This window comes from Tursiops truncatus, chromosome 18 (genome assembly GCF_011762595.2).
Source record: "Tursiops truncatus isolate mTurTru1 chromosome 18, mTurTru1.mat.Y, whole genome shotgun sequence".
NCBI classification, from domain to species: domain Eukaryota; kingdom Metazoa; phylum Chordata; class Mammalia; order Artiodactyla; family Delphinidae; genus Tursiops; species Tursiops truncatus.
Window position 1 is genome coordinate 51,659,602 of NC_047051.1, and position 17,330 is coordinate 51,676,931.

Here is a 17,330-nt window from a genome sequence, read left to right on the forward strand (position 1 = left end):
ACAGTTTTTTTTTTCCTGTAATTGATATATAGTCTCATAGCGTTGTGATCAGAAAAGATACTTGATATGATTTCAATTTTCTTAAATTTACCAAGGCTTGATTTGTGACACAAGATATGATCTATCCTGGAGAATGATCCATGAGCACTTGAGTAGAAAGTGTATTCTGTTGTTTTTGGATGTAATGTCCTATAGATATCAATTAAGTCCATCTTATTTAATGTGTCACTTAAAGCTTGTGTTTCCCTAATTATTTTCTGTCTGGATGATCTGCCCATTGGTGAAAGTGGGGTGTTAGAGTCCCCTACTATGATTGTGTTACTGTTGATTTCCCCTTTTATAGCTGTTAGCAGTTGTCTTATGTATTGAGGTGCTCCTATGTTGGGTGCATAGATATTTACAATTGTTATATCTTCTTCTTGGATTATCCCGTGATCATTATGTAGTGTCCTTCTTTGTCTCTTGTAATAGTCTTTATTTTAAAGTCTATTTTGTCTGATATGAAAATTGCTACTCCAGCTTTCTTTTGATTTCCATTTGCATGGAATATCTTCTTCCATCCCCTCACTTTCAGTCTGTATGTGTCCCTAGGTCTGAAGTGGGTCTCTTGTACACAGCATATATACGGGTCTTGTTTTTGTATCCACTCAACCAGTCTATGTCCTTTGGTTGGAGTATTTAATCCATTTACATTAAGGTAATTATCGGAATTCATGTTCCTATTACCATTTTCTTAATTGTTTGGGGTTTGTTATTGTAGGTCTTTTTCTCCTCTTGTGTTTCCTGCCCAGAGAAGTTCCTTTAGCATTTGTTGTAAAGGTGTTTTGGTGGTGCTGAATTCTCTTAGCTTTTGCTTGTCTGTAAAGGTTTTAATTTCTCCGTCGAAACTGAATGCGATCCTTGCTGGGTAGGGTAATCTTGGTTGTAGTTTATTCTCTTTCATCACTTTAAGTATGTCCTGCCACTCCCTTCTGGCTTGCAGAGTTTCTGCCAAAAGGTCAGCTGTTAACCTTATGGGGATTCCCTTGTATGTTATTTATTTCTTTTCCCTTGCTGCTGTTAATATTTTTTCTTTGTATTTAATTTGTGATCGTTTGATCAATATGTGTCTTGGTGTGTTTCTCCTTGGGTTTATCCTGTATGGGACTGTCTGCACTTCCTGGCCTTGATTGACTATTTCCTTTCCCATGTTAAGGAAGTTTTCAACTATAATCTCTTCAAATATTTTCTCAGTCCCTTTCTTTTTCTCTTCTTCTTCTGGGCCCCTATAATTCGAATGTTGGTGTGTTTAATGTTGTTCCAGAGGTCTCTGAGACTGTCCTTAATTCTTTTCATTCTTTTTTCTTTATTCTGCTCTGTGGTAGTTATTTCAACTACTTTATCTTCCAGGCCACTTATCTGTTCTTCTGCCTCAGTTATTCTGCTATTGATTCCTTCTAGAGAATTTTTAATTTCATTTATTGTGTTGTTCATCATTGTTTGCTCTTTAGTTCTTCTAGCTGTTTGTTAAACGTTTCTTGTATTTTCTCCATTCTACTTCCAAGATTTTGGATCCTCTTTACTATCACTACTCTGAATTCTTTTTCAGGTAGACTGCCTACTTCCTCTTCATTTGTTTGGTCTGGTGGGTTTTTACCTTGCTCTTTTATCTGCTGCATATTCCTCTGTCTTCCCATTTTGCTCAACTTTCTGAGTTTGGTGTCTTCTTTTCGCAGGTTGAGGTTTGTAGTTCCCGTTGTTTTTGGTGTCTGCTCCCAGTGGGTAAGGTTGGTTCAGTGGCTTGTGTAGGCTTCCTGGTGGAGGGGACTGGTGCCTGTATTCTGGTGGGTGGGGATGGATCTTGTCTTTCTGGTGGGCAGGGCTGCGTCTGGTGGTGTGTTTTAGGGTGTCTGTGAACTTAGTATGATTTTAGGCAGCCTCTCTGTTAATGGGTGGGGTTATGTTCCTCTCTTGCTAGTTGTTTGGCATGCGGCAGCCTGCACTGGAGCTTGCTGGTCGTTGAGTGGAGCTGGGTCTTAGCATTGAGATGGAGATCTCTGGGAGAGCTCTCAACGATTGATATTACGTGGGGCCGGGAGGTCTCTGGTGGACCAATGTCCTGAACTCAGCTCTCCCACCTCAGAGGCTCAGGCCTGACACCCAGCCGGAGCACCAAGACCCTGTCAGCCACACAGCTCAGATGCTTGGTTTATTACCAAGGATATTAAAGCACAGGAACCAACAGCCAGATGAAGAGATTCATAGGGTGAGGTCAAGAACAAAGAAACTTCAGTCCTCTTGGAATTTGGCACACAGCATGGTGGAGGCATTCTGCTTCACCAACCTAGAGGCTCTCTGAAACCCCTCCTTTTGGATTTTAATGGTGGCTTCACTACACAGGCATGGTAGATTAAATTCTTAGGCATTGGTGATTAATTCAACCTTCAGAACCTTTCTCCTCCTCCTGGGTAATCAGGAGTTCTCCCTCTTCTAAAGCTCAAGTAGTCCCTCCCTATTGAAGCTTATTCTTAAAAAAAGATATTAAATAGGCAATTAAAAAATTGTAGGGTCTAGTGTTACTAAAAAATATAGAGACATAGACAGTTTCACAGAAGTTTGGTAAAATTTTACATCGGTACCTCCTCTGTAGTCAGCAACTTGTGAAACTTATCTACTGCCATTAAAATGTGTGTACCCTTAAACTGAAATATTCCACTTCTAGAACTTTATCTTAAGAAGTGTTAGCTTATGCAAATAACTCATAATATTACTCAAAATTATAAGAGTATAGCAGAAGTTTAAAACATAAGCTAAATGAACAAGAATATGAAATTGGTTAAAATAAATTACGACACAACCTTACATTTTGTTACTGCAGTCCAAACAGACTAATACTGCTGTTGAATACCAGAGCCAGCATTTAAATCCTGGCTTATTTTTTCGCTATAATACTCTGCTGCCTCTCAATGTGGACTGTTCATGATATGCCTTTATAACTCCAGTATTTATAACTCCAGTGACTGGAATATAGCAAAGCGAAATTTCACAGATGGATGTTGGATGTTGAATGAATGAATGAATAATTAAATGATTACAGGTAAAAAGATAAGCATTTACAGCTGAACTTTCACAATCGAGACACACACCAGTTTACAGATTTTTCGTTTGGGGCAAACCATTTCTGATTGCCATGCAGCAAATATGTACCACTCTCCTGGTTGCAGAGAACTTTCCAGTGTGTTCTGGACACTGTGAAGACTACCACTAGCATTTGTTGAGCTATTTTGCTTAAGGAGGTAAGTTTCTCCTTGGGGATCAGTCAGGAATTCTGGGAAGCTACATTAACCTTTTGAGATTACTATTTTTATTTTATTTTTTTTTCCTGCATATTTCTTTTCTTCCAGGTTTATTGAGATATGATTGGCATACAACACTGTATAAGTTTCAGGTGTACAGCATAACGATCTGACTTACGTACATCATGAAATGATTATGACAGTAAGTTTAGTGAGCATTCATAATCTCATATAAATACAAAGAAATATAAATATTTCTCATATAAATATTAAAGAAATAGAAAAAAAATTTCTTCCTTGTGATGAGAACTCTTAGGATTTAGATTTACTCTCTACAGCTTTCATATATAACATACAGCAGTTTAATTATATTTATCATGTTGTACATCGTGTCCCTAGTACTTATTTATCCTATAGTAACTGGAAGTTTGTACCTTTGATCACCTTCATCAAATTTCCCCCCCTCCCACCCCCACCTCTGGTAACCACAAATCTCATCTCTTTTTCTATAAGTTTGTTTGCATATTTGTTTATTTTTGAAGTATAATTAATCTACAACACTATGCTACTTCCTGTTTCATAACATAGTGATTTGATATTCTATACATTTCAAAATCATCACCACAATGAGTCTAGTTACAATGTCACCATACAAAGATATTACATAGTTACTGACTATATTCTCCACACTGTACATATCATACCCGTGACTCATTTATTTTGCAACTGATTACTGCTTTTATTAAATAAATCATGCCTTGAGAGTGTAAATGCATGAGGGATAGGTTTTACAGAGAACTGGGCTCAATTAAGCAATTAATTTTATTTTTTTTTCTTTAAATGACATGTAATTTTATTTCCTAATAGTAACCACAGTTATCACAGGTTGTGCCTGGAGTTGGGTAGTTGGTTTAATTGTTTGTGTCCCACTAGACTGTAAACTTCCAAGGATTAGAGCAATGACTATTAAAAGGTTTACGTAAAGAATCTCATTCAAAGAAGAACTTGAATCTTATTGAGGACACTTTCAGAAAGTAAATGCTCATATATACTAAATTCAGGTATTTTATGTGAGAGTAATGAGAAATACAAATTTCTTTCTATCGTTTTACAATTTTTTATTTGTATATAAACACACAAATTGGGAATATTTTAAAATTTCTTATCATTTTTTGCATTAGTATTTACAAACTATTGGCCTATCACTTATTATACAAACAGGTCAGGAGAAGCAGTGCTTCCTACCATCCATAATTGGAGAGGTGAGCAGTAGCGATGGATCACTGAAGTCCTTTCCAACCTTGACATCAGTGATTCTACTTCTGTAGGTGTAGTAGTCACAGTGAGAAGAGAGGGCTCTCTCCCTCACCCTTCTCAGTCCGATGCAATTCTACCCCATCTTCAGTCTCAGTTGAAATATTTCCTTTTTCCCTGGCACTACCCCACATCTTCTGTGCCACGTCCCTCAACTCTATTCCCACAGGGAAGTATCAGAATCGTCTCCCCTTTGTACAAGCATCCAAAGTGCTCTGTTGATATCACTAATACAGAATGAATTGCAGTGCATTTTGGGAAGTGGCATGCTAGTTTATTTCTCCTTGCCTCGCCCTTTCGTTGGCTCCCTCGATGCTGGGAAGTTACCGGGAGGCTACTCATCAGTGACCCTGAGGCAGCAAATGAATGGGTCTCAGTCTGCTTTCTTAAATTTCAAAGCACAGAGTAGAATTTATTTCATGCTTTAAAAATAAAAACGGATACAGCTTGTTCTTAAAGAATATAAATTTGAATTTTAGCCCATTCTGATTATAAAATGCATAACTTTCTCTTCTTTCTTTAGAGCGATCATTCATACTGTGGTTTACTCTAATCACATCAAATCTTGTTTCATTTTAATAGTGCCTTTGACTCCGACACAGCATTCCAGTATGTAATCATTACGGAAACCAAATTTCATAATCTCCCTAATGCCATTTGTTCATTGGCCATAATATTTAAAATAACACCCTCAAAGAACAATCCAGAATAAGAATTTCAGAGGGTCCCAGGAGCTTTCCTGTCAGCTCATAACCTACAAGCTGAGCATCAGCAATCTTCAATTCACGCTTGGAGACCAGCGTTGTCAAGGAAGCGTTGGATGGCTGTGATGGTGGCAAGAAAGGAATCCAGATCTCATACATCCCTTGTTCTCTTCATTAAAACTTCACTTCCTTTCATGACTATTCATATAATTCTATCTTGCAAGAGTAATATTTATGCCTCCCTCCTAAAATACCTATGGCTTACATATCTCCATCTTGTTCCTAGCTCCAGAGATGTGCCAATGTGCGTGTGTACTGAAATCCTGATCTATTAGCCAATATTTTTTAAAAGATATAAATGTGAAAAAAGATGAAAAAATAAAGTAGATATGAATCTCATAAGAGAGCCATTAAGGGACATAGTTAAAAGATTAAAGGTAAATATATATTACGAGACATGGTAATAAGGTGGTCAGGCAATCCTGAAATTAAGTTGAAATGTAATATACGGAGATGAAAGGAAATTAAATATGAAACCCTGAGATACTTATTAAGCCGTCAGTGGGAATCTGGACCATGATGTCACAACTAGGAAAGGAAAGACGCCTCGTGCAAAGTTGGACGAGATCCAGTTTGCACTGTAGATTTATGCAGTTAATTTTGTCCCCTGACTGCATTCAGATGAGCATTTGTCCTCGACATACACCAAGAAAATTGCTGCATTATAGCTGTGTTAATGGTAATCAGCTTGCTAATGAGCACCAGAAGGTCGTTACAGCAAAGAGAGGTTCAAAGATGTATAACCTAGAGGAAACAAGAGTGTAATTCTTCAAGGAATGCAAGTGTCTTGTTTGTAGGTCATAGATTATTTGTTTTGGTCATTGCATTGCACAGGGAGTTTAATTTAAGCAGGAAAAAATAATGAAGCCTTTTGATTGTGAGATCAGCCCAGCTTAATTAAGAAAAGTAAGACTAGACAGCTTTGAATTTGTGGTAAAAATAGAATTCTTCAGTAGACCGAAGATAGTCCTAAATAGTGCTGTCCCGTGTGGAATGATAGCTGCGGTTAGGCAAAATGTGAGATTTTATTTGTATTTATTCATATACCAGATGTTGCTTCATGGATCTCTGGCAAGGACAGGGTCAAAATATCAGGGGTGAAAAAGTTAACGTTCAGAAATTAAGTCACAGTCTTGTGCAAACAATTTCAGAGTCTAAGCCTCCTTAGAGAATTAAGAGATATTTCAGGGTTTACTTCAGATGCACATTTTGGCTTCAAAAGGTTAAGTATTTATTGATACAAACAAAGGAGAGTACTCATCAAGACCACTACTGCTACAGCTTATTAGGACACTCAGGGACACGAAGGTGTGGGTGTGCGAATTCCAGGTCTAGCTGGGTGGGGCCTCCCAGGAACCTCCTCCCCACCGAGGAGTTAGGGAGCCACACTAGCTCATCAACTCATATCGTATCAATAGAAACAAAATCATAATATCACTTGCTTAAATCATTATATAGAGGTTCTGTGCTTTTGTTTAATGAGTACTTTTAAATAGACTGTTTTGCTAGTATGCTCTTTGGGCAGGTTTTATAACCGAAGAATGATGCCTTGGAAATGAACAATGGTAATAATTTGCATTTCCCCTGTCTGCTAGCACATGGAATTTGTCACCATATTCAAATGAATGTTTTTCTCATACCAAAATGGACAAATAAAATGGCTTCTGATGATAGATAGATAGATAGATGGATAGATAGATGGATAGAAAGACACATAAATATATATGACTGATTATAGTATAATATAACAAATATAACATCATACTATACTACACTATACTATGGGCATTTTACAGTTTCCAACCTAATACCTCGCTGAATGAGAAGTTCATATTTTTTACATTAACCAGTTTCCTCAAATAAACACTTTCCTTTGTGAAGGAAAATTACTTTGTTCCAAATTCTCAAGGTTAAACACCAGAGGGCCCAGTCCTAAAACTTCCTCACTGCAAAGCAGAGCACACTTTGGATTAAACCAGTGTTTTAATTGTGGGTCCATGCTGTCATCTTTTTTCAGAACATCTGTGACATATATCCTCTCATAAATGTATTATCCCATCTATACAGAATAATTTGGATGGAGAATAGGTTTACATGCCAATTTGGAAAAAAAAGAAAAGATGAAAGACAGCTGAGGAGGGATGAAGGGAGGGAGAAAGGAGGAAGGAAGGAAGGAAGGAGGGCAGTGTGGAAGTATAAGATGAATAGGTAAGATAATTTAACAGTATAACAGTATGGTATCGGGAAAATATATTTAAAAAACAAAATCTTCTTCCAACACAGAAAACCTCTCCAGGAAAAGAGTAGAGAAAGAAAACACTCTTATTATTGTATAAGCATTGAACCAGAAAGTGAAGCAAATCACCGGTAATCCACAAAGAGATGCAAAGACAGAAAAAAAATCTCCCCCCTTTCCTTCTATAGCCAAGCAGACACAACCCAGTACACACATGTCCTCAAGTCAGAGGACCTGACAGCACCATTTGTCACCAGTAGGTCATCCTAATTTCACCTGCTAGTTGGGGTGACCATCCACGTTGGCTACTTGGCTTTTTCCAGAGGAAAAATGCACTACTCACCTCTTCATGAAAGGAAGTAGCTTTGCAATTTGGAGCAAGGCACCCACCAAAGTTAGGTTCCTGCCTGCCCCCAGAGACTGGAAGATGGGCGCTGTCTCCCTTGATGTTTACATGTTAAAGAGATGCCCCCTGGTCCTTGAGAAAGACATTCCCAGGCCAGAAAGCTGACAAAGGGCCTATAACTTTCAAAGAGAAAAGAAAGTATGTGCAATTACAAGTTTTCTAAAGTAAGTGCTCTGAGAAAAAGGAGGAGAGGGAAATCTCTTCCCTTATTTTCAACAGGAGGAATTAACCCTCTTATTTTGAATTTGTATTTGTCCTTACAGTGAGCCCCACTGATTTTAACCCGAAATAACACCCCTGGATTGTCTCTGAGGTTTGGGTTACTTGCCCTGACGGAAGGGTGGAAAGGCCGGCAGGAGTCTGAGCTGAAGCTTCTTTGGTTCTGAGAGCTCTGGGGTCTCCCAGGTCTAAGCGCTACTGTGCTCTGGGAGTTTGGTTCCGGGAGGTCCCCACGTATCCAGCTCAGCGCTTCTCCCACCTTCGTGCGCACGCAGACTTGGCCTCGGGCTTCCCAGGGTGGGCCAGGGTTCTGTGTTTCTAACCTGCTCCCAGGCAGTGCTGCAGCTGCTGGCCCAAGGCCCGCCCCCTGAATAACAAGCAACTGTGTTCACCTATCCTCATAGGTGCAAAAACCCACCACGTACCAAACACACGTTCTGGGGTAAATTGTTTCGCCTCATTAATTTCAGGGAGGAAAGACCCATAAATGAACTAAGAAAGGTAAGAAATCGTTTCCTAGAACAGCAGAGACTTAGAGCCTTAAAGTGGCCTTAGATACAAATCCATCCTGTCCCCGAATACTTTTCAGTTTCCATTTTTACGGTAGCACATTCCTCTGTCAGACAGCTTAAAATTTTACATATGGAGATGCAATCTACTTCCTTATACTTCTGACCCATTGGGTCTACTTCTGTCATCTGGAACTACAGAAAATAAAATAAGATAGAAAAAGCTAACATCTCCAAAACACTTTACAGCCTATAGCAAATTTATGTTGATTACCTGATTTTATCAACATAACCCTTTATATATTAGTAGCCAGTAGTTTTTTTCACCACTGTCTTATCTTCTGTAGGTGAAACTCCCCGGGGTTTCCAGATTCTTCACCACCTTGATATCCTTCATTTATACTCACTGTAGTTGTTAGTGCCTCCTTTTAATTGGGTACACATTAATGGCAATTAAAGAATTAGACCTATCTCAAAAAATACTTCCTAGTAAGCACTTCCTTAGCACAAACACTACTTTTTGTTAAGTTAAAATGCTGTGTTGTCTTCTTTTCTTACAAATAGGAATAATCAAAATATTCTTATTAGGAAAGTATGATATAGGTTTGTTAAACATTTTTCTCCTCTTTTGCTAAGCAGATTTGTTGTAAACTTTTGCTTTCATCTCATATGTCATACTACATTAGAGGAACCAAGACCTCAGAGAAGAAGAAAGCCTGTTATGAAGCCCCTGACTGCCCCAGGGCTCTCTCCATGCTGCACACAGTGCGGGAGGGTTGCAGTGTCAACTCACACTTCATCTTGGTCAGTTCAGACTCTCAGATATGCTGCCGCTTCCCTTGCTTATCTCCCCAAAACCACCTCCACCGATGAAGAGGAAGGGGTATGTGGCCTCTCAGCAGTGGAGGAGGTCAGAGCCTGGCGCTGGCAGACACAGAGTCCTCGGTGTGCCCTGGCTGGCACTGCACACCCTGCTGGGTCCAGACTCCTGCTGCCGGCCGGGCGTCCTACAGATGGCGAACTTGTGCTTTATTCTTCCGGCCCCTGGGAAACTCTGGGTCTCCACCATGTCCGCTATCCAGTCCCCTGGCTTGTGAAGAGTTGCCTGCAGTGCTGTTCCCAAGACTGGCCGACTGTGCATCAACTCAGCTTCTATAGTGTTGAACTGAGAAAAACCTCAGGAGCACCAGGGAGACCTTGCTCTGTCTGACCACACTGCTCCCCTCTCCTCACGAGGCCCTGCACAGAGCAGGCTCCTCTCAGAATTCCAAATGGCGGGGTGGAGCGCGGGCCTCCCCCTCTCACTGCCCTCCACAGCCTGTGCCCCGACGCCTCCACACCGCACGCCACTGCCGCTTCCCCAACCAGCGCCAAGAAGGGAAAGCAGGATGACATCTCCCGTCTCACCTGCCTTCTCTCTCTCCTTCACCATCTCCTGGGATCAGAAAAGACTGTCTTCCCCTTCATCCTTGTCTGGTCTACACTTCCTTTACCTGAAACTATGACCAGACCCGCTAAACCTTTCTATTGGCACACTAAAAGAACCGATGAAAAAATTCAGATAATTTGTTCAAATAATGTGGAACACAAGGCTTGATTCTTGCTGCACAATCCTATTCTTTCAACGCAAGAAGCTGAACGTTATCTTTCTCTTTGCATTCTCAGCAGGCACTGTTAGTTGTCTCTTCAAATGCTTCCTTCCTTCTTCCTTGCAACAAGAACCCTGATTTTGTAGCATGCGTCCGTGCGTGTCAGGGGAGGCTGAACTCCTCCCTAATCTGTTTGCTGATATCGATTCCTAGGACTGTGGCAGCCATTTTGAGACCATGAGGATACCTAGACATAGGGGAGACTGGTGACACTGAGAAGGCGGAGCAGATAAATGGGAAAAAAATGATTCCTTGCTGTTGTCATTGAGCTGCTGAATTAACCAAACTTAAACGTGCCCTAACTCAAAACTTCCTATATGAAATAATACATTTTCCTCATTCTTTAAACCATTTCCACTTGGATTTTTCTTATTTGGAGCAGAAAGTAACCAAATTGATGTGTTATCTTTCTGTAACACTCTCCTCCAAGGCAGATGAATAACTTGGCCAACTTGGGCAAGATAGTAAAGGAAACTAATGATATTAATAGGATTAGCCCTAGGAATAGCAGGTATGAAAGTCCAGAGTTCTCTCTCTCACTTAAATTCTCACCACCATTGCCCTAGTTTACAAAGTCCCCATCATTTTTCATAACAAGTTGCACAGCTAGTCTGACTGCCATTCATCTCAACTGCCACCTCCAAACTGTCCTCTGAAGCTGTTCTGGAGTCTCTTCCTAAAACACAAATCTCATGTGACTCTCTTACTTAACCACCTTCCATGGCGCCTCATGGTCTCCATGATGAAATCCAACCTGCTGTGCACGGTCTACAAAGCCCAGCACGACCTGGCCCCTGCCTACTTTTTCAGCTTCTGTTTCTGCTTATCACTGCCTGGCATTCTGTACCACAGTCCCTCAAAATTGCAGAAACTCTGAATGAACTGTGTCATTTCTTGCCTCTGTGCTTCTTTGAAGCTATACCTGGTACTCCAGATCAGCTCCCTCAGGTGCTAAGGACTGACAAACCTTCACTTGTCCTTCTTGACTCAGTGGAAACCTCACTGCATCCAGGAATACCTCCCTGAGAGCCCTGGGAATGGTAGGTGTGCTAGGTGTTGTGTGTTAACTGTGCCTTGTCTGTACTTGTCCTGTGGCAATTGTCACACAGAACTGCACTTCGCCTATGTCTGTCTCCCACATAGACTCTGAATTTACTGAGAAAGAAACCTTGTTGAGTTTGGTCTCTTCATCACTTAGCACAGCTCCTAAGATCCAGAGAGACAGCACAGCATAGCCCAAGTGTTGGCTGGGTTCAGATTTTGGTTCCATTGTATCCTGGTTATAAGACTTTGAGCAAGTAATTAACCTCTCTGTGCTTTAATTCCCTTACCTACTAAGTGGGAAAGATAATAATAGCTGTAAGTACTATTACTGAATAGTAATAATAGCAATAGCGTCGTTGTGAGGACTGAGTTTATTCATGTACAGATATTTAGAAGTGTCCAAGTAAGAGTAAGTACCAAATAAATACCATGTTTTGTAATTAGTATTGGTGTGCAATAAATATCTGTGAACTGTACTGAAGGACTGCAGCTGCTCTCTAGTCCATGCTCTTCTCTAGGGAACTAAATGTTTTTGGAAGTCACAGACTATAAGGGCAGTGATTTCTGTTCCCGAACTTATTTATGCTACAGCCTATGATGCTCCAGTCATACAGAGAGGGTTTATCAAGTGCCCAGTGTTTGCAAGGACTGTGAAGGCTGTGTGCACTACTGCTTCTCACACAGATCCCACAGCAAACAAATGTATACATTTAATCTGAGCCCCTGACTCATCTCTCGCTTGGTGCTGAGGTCCCCACAGAGCCCAGAAGGACGAACAGGTGAGTTGACACAAGCACACTGGTGGAATCCTGGACTCTGCATCAGAAAACAGTACTAAGGCGCTTGCTTCGGCAGTACGTATACTAAAATTGGAACGACACAGAGAAGATCAGCATGGTCCCGTACAAGGATGACACGCAAATTCGTGCAACGTTCCGTATTTTCTGTAAATCAACTATAGGTAAAGAAATAAACAGGTAAATAAATAAGAAAACCATACTAAGAGCTGTGTGGTCTTGGGAAGTCACTTAACCTGACTAAACCTCAGCTTCCATATGGAAAATGGGGGTGATAAAGCCTGCTCTACCTACCATATAGAGCATATATAGAAATAGATGAATTCAATGTGAAATGTTAAGCACTTAATGTACCAAAGCAAGAGATTTGCTAATTACCCCCATCAAAACCTCTTCTGGGCTCTGCAGAGTCAGTTTGTCTGACCCATAGAAACTTCCTGTAATATCCTCAAGGGACAACCTCCCAGCAGGAGACCTTGCCTAGGTCCTGACTTTAACGTATCGTGTGTGCCTGTGTGTGCGTGTGTGCGTGTGTGTGTGTGTGTGTGTGTGTGTGTGTATGAATGCCTCACACGTCTATCTACTCTCCTTATTATACCTTACATCCTAAGAAATCCAATTACTTACTATATTCCTATCAGGAATAAAATAAAAGATTTTATTCTAATGACTACCAGACAGTAGAGTAAAATTAGCTTCAGATGAGTATGAAAGCGCATAATGTTCTAGTTTACCAGAAAACAAGGAAACCTAGTATATCCGGCAGCAATTTTTCTTGCTTCTTATTCTTGCTTTGTGGTGAAGCTGAGAATAATGCCCTTAGGTTTTTCTCACTATATATGTAGATGGAGAGAAGAAGGGAGCTGCAATAGTACAGACTCAGAGAAGGTGCAATTAAAAAGGCTAAAATAATTTGTTGCTCTTTTTAACACAGTGTTTCCTTACTATCAAAGTCACCTCAAATCAACAATTCTAACATAATGTAATTCAACAAAAATATTATTTTAGGCATAAGAAAATTTCATAGGAGGAAATATATTGGATGAAGTATCGCTTGTGGTGTAATTTTAATTCTGAAAGATCTTGCTAAGAGGGCTTATTTAAATAGGTTCTCCCTGAGATGAATATTTAGGGGGAAAAAATTCCTACAGGATGATTTATAGCAAAATTATATGAACAGAATGAAGGACAGAAGAATTTTATTAGAAAAGGGTCTCATTTCCACAAAATATAAATTATACCTTTTAGAAAATATATTGAATTTTATTAATATTCTGTAGACAGCCTGAAGTGTTAATCTCCACCCCTACCTATAAGACTTTCATTATGATGTACAAGGTGTATCTACCCTTTAACCAAATAATTTTTGAGCAACTCATTGGAGCCTCCAGTTTACATATCCTACAAAATATTTTCACTGCAGTTACAAAATCTTATACTTCGTATTGTTGGCAACTTTCAATGATACATATGTGGGGATGTATACTTTATACACACATATGTGTGCTTTTCGTATTACCATGCAAGAAAGCATATTAATGATGAACTCGTATTTGATATCTGAAAAGAATGTTTCTCCAACACCCACTGTTTCTGTTATTTTTGTTTTAACCATTATTTTTAAGTAGAGGTACAATCGGTTTGAGTTTTTCAGTGCTATGATTAAAATTCTGCTTTGCTTCATCTTTAAATTTATAGTTAGAGGAATTACTTAGGATAGACCACTGAGTACTGTATTTCTGCCTGGCATTTGCAAGTGACCTCATTTAGACCTTGGTAACTAATATTTTTGATGAAGAAGTTAACTTATTAGGATTCAGAGAACTTGGTTATAAATCCTTTTCCGGTCTCTATGAGTCTTGAAAATTGAGTCGTTCTGGGGATGGTGACTTTGTCGTTGCAAACAAGGGTAAAGTGACCAAAAATGCAGTGTGAATTTCAGCAAGGACAAGACAGAATTTAGGGTTTATACTATTTGAAAGTGAAGACTGAGAATAAGAACGAGGACAAATCCAGGAGATTAAAAGACTAGACTGCCTTTGACTTGTAAATAAATATTATTAAATACTTTTCTCTTACCTAAGTATACATCAAATGTAGCAATCGATATATTTTACCCTCCTAGGGCATGCAGAATAGAACACAGATTCCCTGTCCTATTCGAAATATCTGTAAAATATGCTACTGCAAAAATTCTTATTCTCTATTTATAAAATGGAACAAACCTGGTTTTAACAGCTGGGCCTAAGTTTAAACTAGAAGCCAAGCCTTTCTTTATGCCTTAAAAAAATATTCCAGGGGCTTCCCTGGTGGCGCAGTGGTTGGGAGTCCGCCTGCCAATGCAGGGGACACGGGTTCGTGCCCCGGTCCAGGAAGATCCCACGTGTCGCGGAGCGGATGGGCCCATGAGCCATGGCTGCTGGGCCTGTGCTCCGCAGCGGGAGGGGCCGCATCAGTGAGAGGCCCGCATACCACAAAAAAAATATATATATATTCCAATGATTCTTCACTGGGCAGTAATTAAGGCTGGCTTCTATTTCCATCTCCATGAAGAGGAGAACACTGAAGACATCTCTCTTCAAAGTAGCTGGGTATTTGAAAGCATAACATCTTGGCATTTTACCCAGGCCCTTATCTAAATCTAAAGCCCTGGGGAGCTGCACAGGAGGGAAATCTCTAGTATTTATTATTGGTCAAAATGCCAAACATCTCCAGGTAGTAAAACTGAAGTACGAAGATACATTTTAGCACAAATATTTCTGGCTTGCCCTCAGAATAAATGCTCAAATTCAAGAATCCATAGCTTCTTCGTTTGGATAAAAAATATAAAACAAAACATTAAACCTAAAGGCCTATCAATATATGTCCCTAAAAGAATAAATGAGATGGAAAAAAAGAAAAAAAGATTTTAGAATTGCCTCTATTAATCTATAAGGAAACACAAGCATCATTCTCTATCCATGGAATTTTAGAGTTGTAGGAATTCTGACAGGATTCTCTAATCTACCACACACGTTTTCCCATTTGAGGAAACCAACTCAGAGTTGTTGTGACATGTCTAAGGCCACACAGCCAACCAATGGCAAACCATGACTTGAACCAGCGTCTACCCAAATCTGCATATATCTTCACCTGCGTTGTTTTTCAGGAGCACAGGGCTCAGGCAAAGTTCAACACTGTCAAAAGATATCAAATGTAACCTTTGCTTTTAAGGGGAAACAAACCAAATTAAATCTATCTCCAATCAACAAAACTTGATTCCCTCTTTACAACCTCCCCAGTGGTTCCCTCTGGTTTTCATAACTTATCATTACAGATGAAAAAACTGAAGTGTGGTGATATTAGAACTGGTGACTACAGATAAATCTTCAATAAATTTCAAATCCTATGTGGGTAGTCTGGGCCTCTTATTTTTTGTTGTAAATTTATTTTAGTTTTTTCATTTATGTATTTACTTAACCCTCACCATCTTCCAAACAGAACTTAAGATGGCAGAGAAGTTACCTATGCATGGGTTCTTTACCCCTTCTCAAGCCTCAACATGTATCAGTCGGAAATTAATGTAGTAAGAAGTGACCAGGCCATTTTCCTTCTTGGTTCCATCTGATGACTTCTCCTGGTGTCCCATCGCTACTGTGAATATTCCCAGAACCACCCAAGACAACATGGAAAGGTGAAGCGCAGTTACCCCAAGATACAATTATTTAATAAAGCAAACACAGTCTGCTGGTTTCATTCACATTGCTTATATCTCTACAGAACTGACCCAAATTTTAAAATATAGGTTATTCATTTCTAGGGCTTATTCCTAGGTGTTAGCTAAGAATTTTAGGCCTTTATTTAAGTAACATGGTTTTCCCAAAGTCTCTGTAAGCAATCCTAAGCCCTAAAATAACCAGTCCTGGGGAAACTTCTTTGTCTACTTATCATTCAGCTGCATGCTTTGGTCCCTCAAGCTATTGTCAATAAACATTTTGCATACCAAAAGAAAAAAGAGAAGATGTGAAATATTCCCTTTGACAGCATTTGATGCTTTTAAAATAAAAAGTCAGCATCCCCTCTGCTATATATAAGCTCAGAGCATCACATTCAGTGGCATCTTTTCAAATGGCCTGAATTGTATTCTTCGCTTCCCTTGATTTATCCCCCCGTTGGCCCCTTCAGGAGAGCATCATTTATTTTCTCCTGCCCTCTGTCTTCTATATTTCATTTCAGGTGTCTATCGAGGCAATGAAAGATAAAGCTCTTTGCTTTCCCATGTACTAAAGTTCTATATGGAATCAGTTCACCTGTCTGTCACTCTTCATTAAATTCTTACCCTCTTCACTCACATCCTGATCTTTGCAAATGAACATTTGCTTAATAAATGTTCCCAAGACTAACAGTGCAGAGAGAAAATCCCACACAGCAGTAAATTATTAACTCAGTCACAGAGGGAGTGCCATATATGACTTTTCAGAATGAGTTATTATGTGGATCATCATGTAATTATGAATTTTTCAAGCCATGATAGAGGAAAATTGAATATTTAATATTTTATGGACATATTCTACACTGAGGACATCTTTCAAACTTTTATGATAATTTTTAGAGTGAGTGAAGAGCAGAACAAAAGTTACAAAATAATTGCAAACTGGAATATTTAATCAGCAGGGACATTGTTGATTATTTCTCAAATTATGTAATGTAACCAAGGCTGTGAACTGTTAATCATAGTGTATTCAAATGGAGAAAAGAAAGGGCATTAAAATCAATCTATAAATATATTTTGGTTGTTTAAGAAATAAGAATACAGAGCTTAATGTTGTCGAATTGAGACCTTAGGGTATAAATATTCATGTGAGAGGCAATCTTGAGTGATTTGTTCTAAATGAGCTACTGTTGAACAAAAACTTTTTAAAATGAGCCAATTTAAAATGTTCAATATCAACACCAAGGAGTAAACAGTAAAATATCTTAAAATGACTGACCAAAAATAAAATGGAAAACTGAAATTGGCTTTTGCCCGAAAAATTAAAAATTGTAAGAAGTATTTTATAGCTTTGATGAAATAAAAATAAAGGAAAAATTTAAAGATAGACAATTCCATGCCAAATAACAGACAATAAAATTTTGTT

At 39.1% G+C, this 17,330-nt stretch overlaps 1 long non-coding RNA gene and 1 other non-coding gene across 2 annotated transcripts in view; one reads left to right on the top strand and one right to left on the bottom strand.

Moving 5' to 3' along the window:
* LOC141277055 (uncharacterized) overlaps positions 1-17,330 on the bottom strand; it is a 145,432-nt gene that overhangs the window by 12,105 nt on the left and 115,997 nt on the right. The gene's annotated exons all lie outside the window — the stretch shown is intronic.
* Positions 12,256-12,361, top strand: LOC117308900 (U6 spliceosomal RNA). Its single transcript, XR_004523150.1, has one exon. It is a non-coding gene; the product is annotated as a U6 spliceosomal RNA (small nuclear RNA).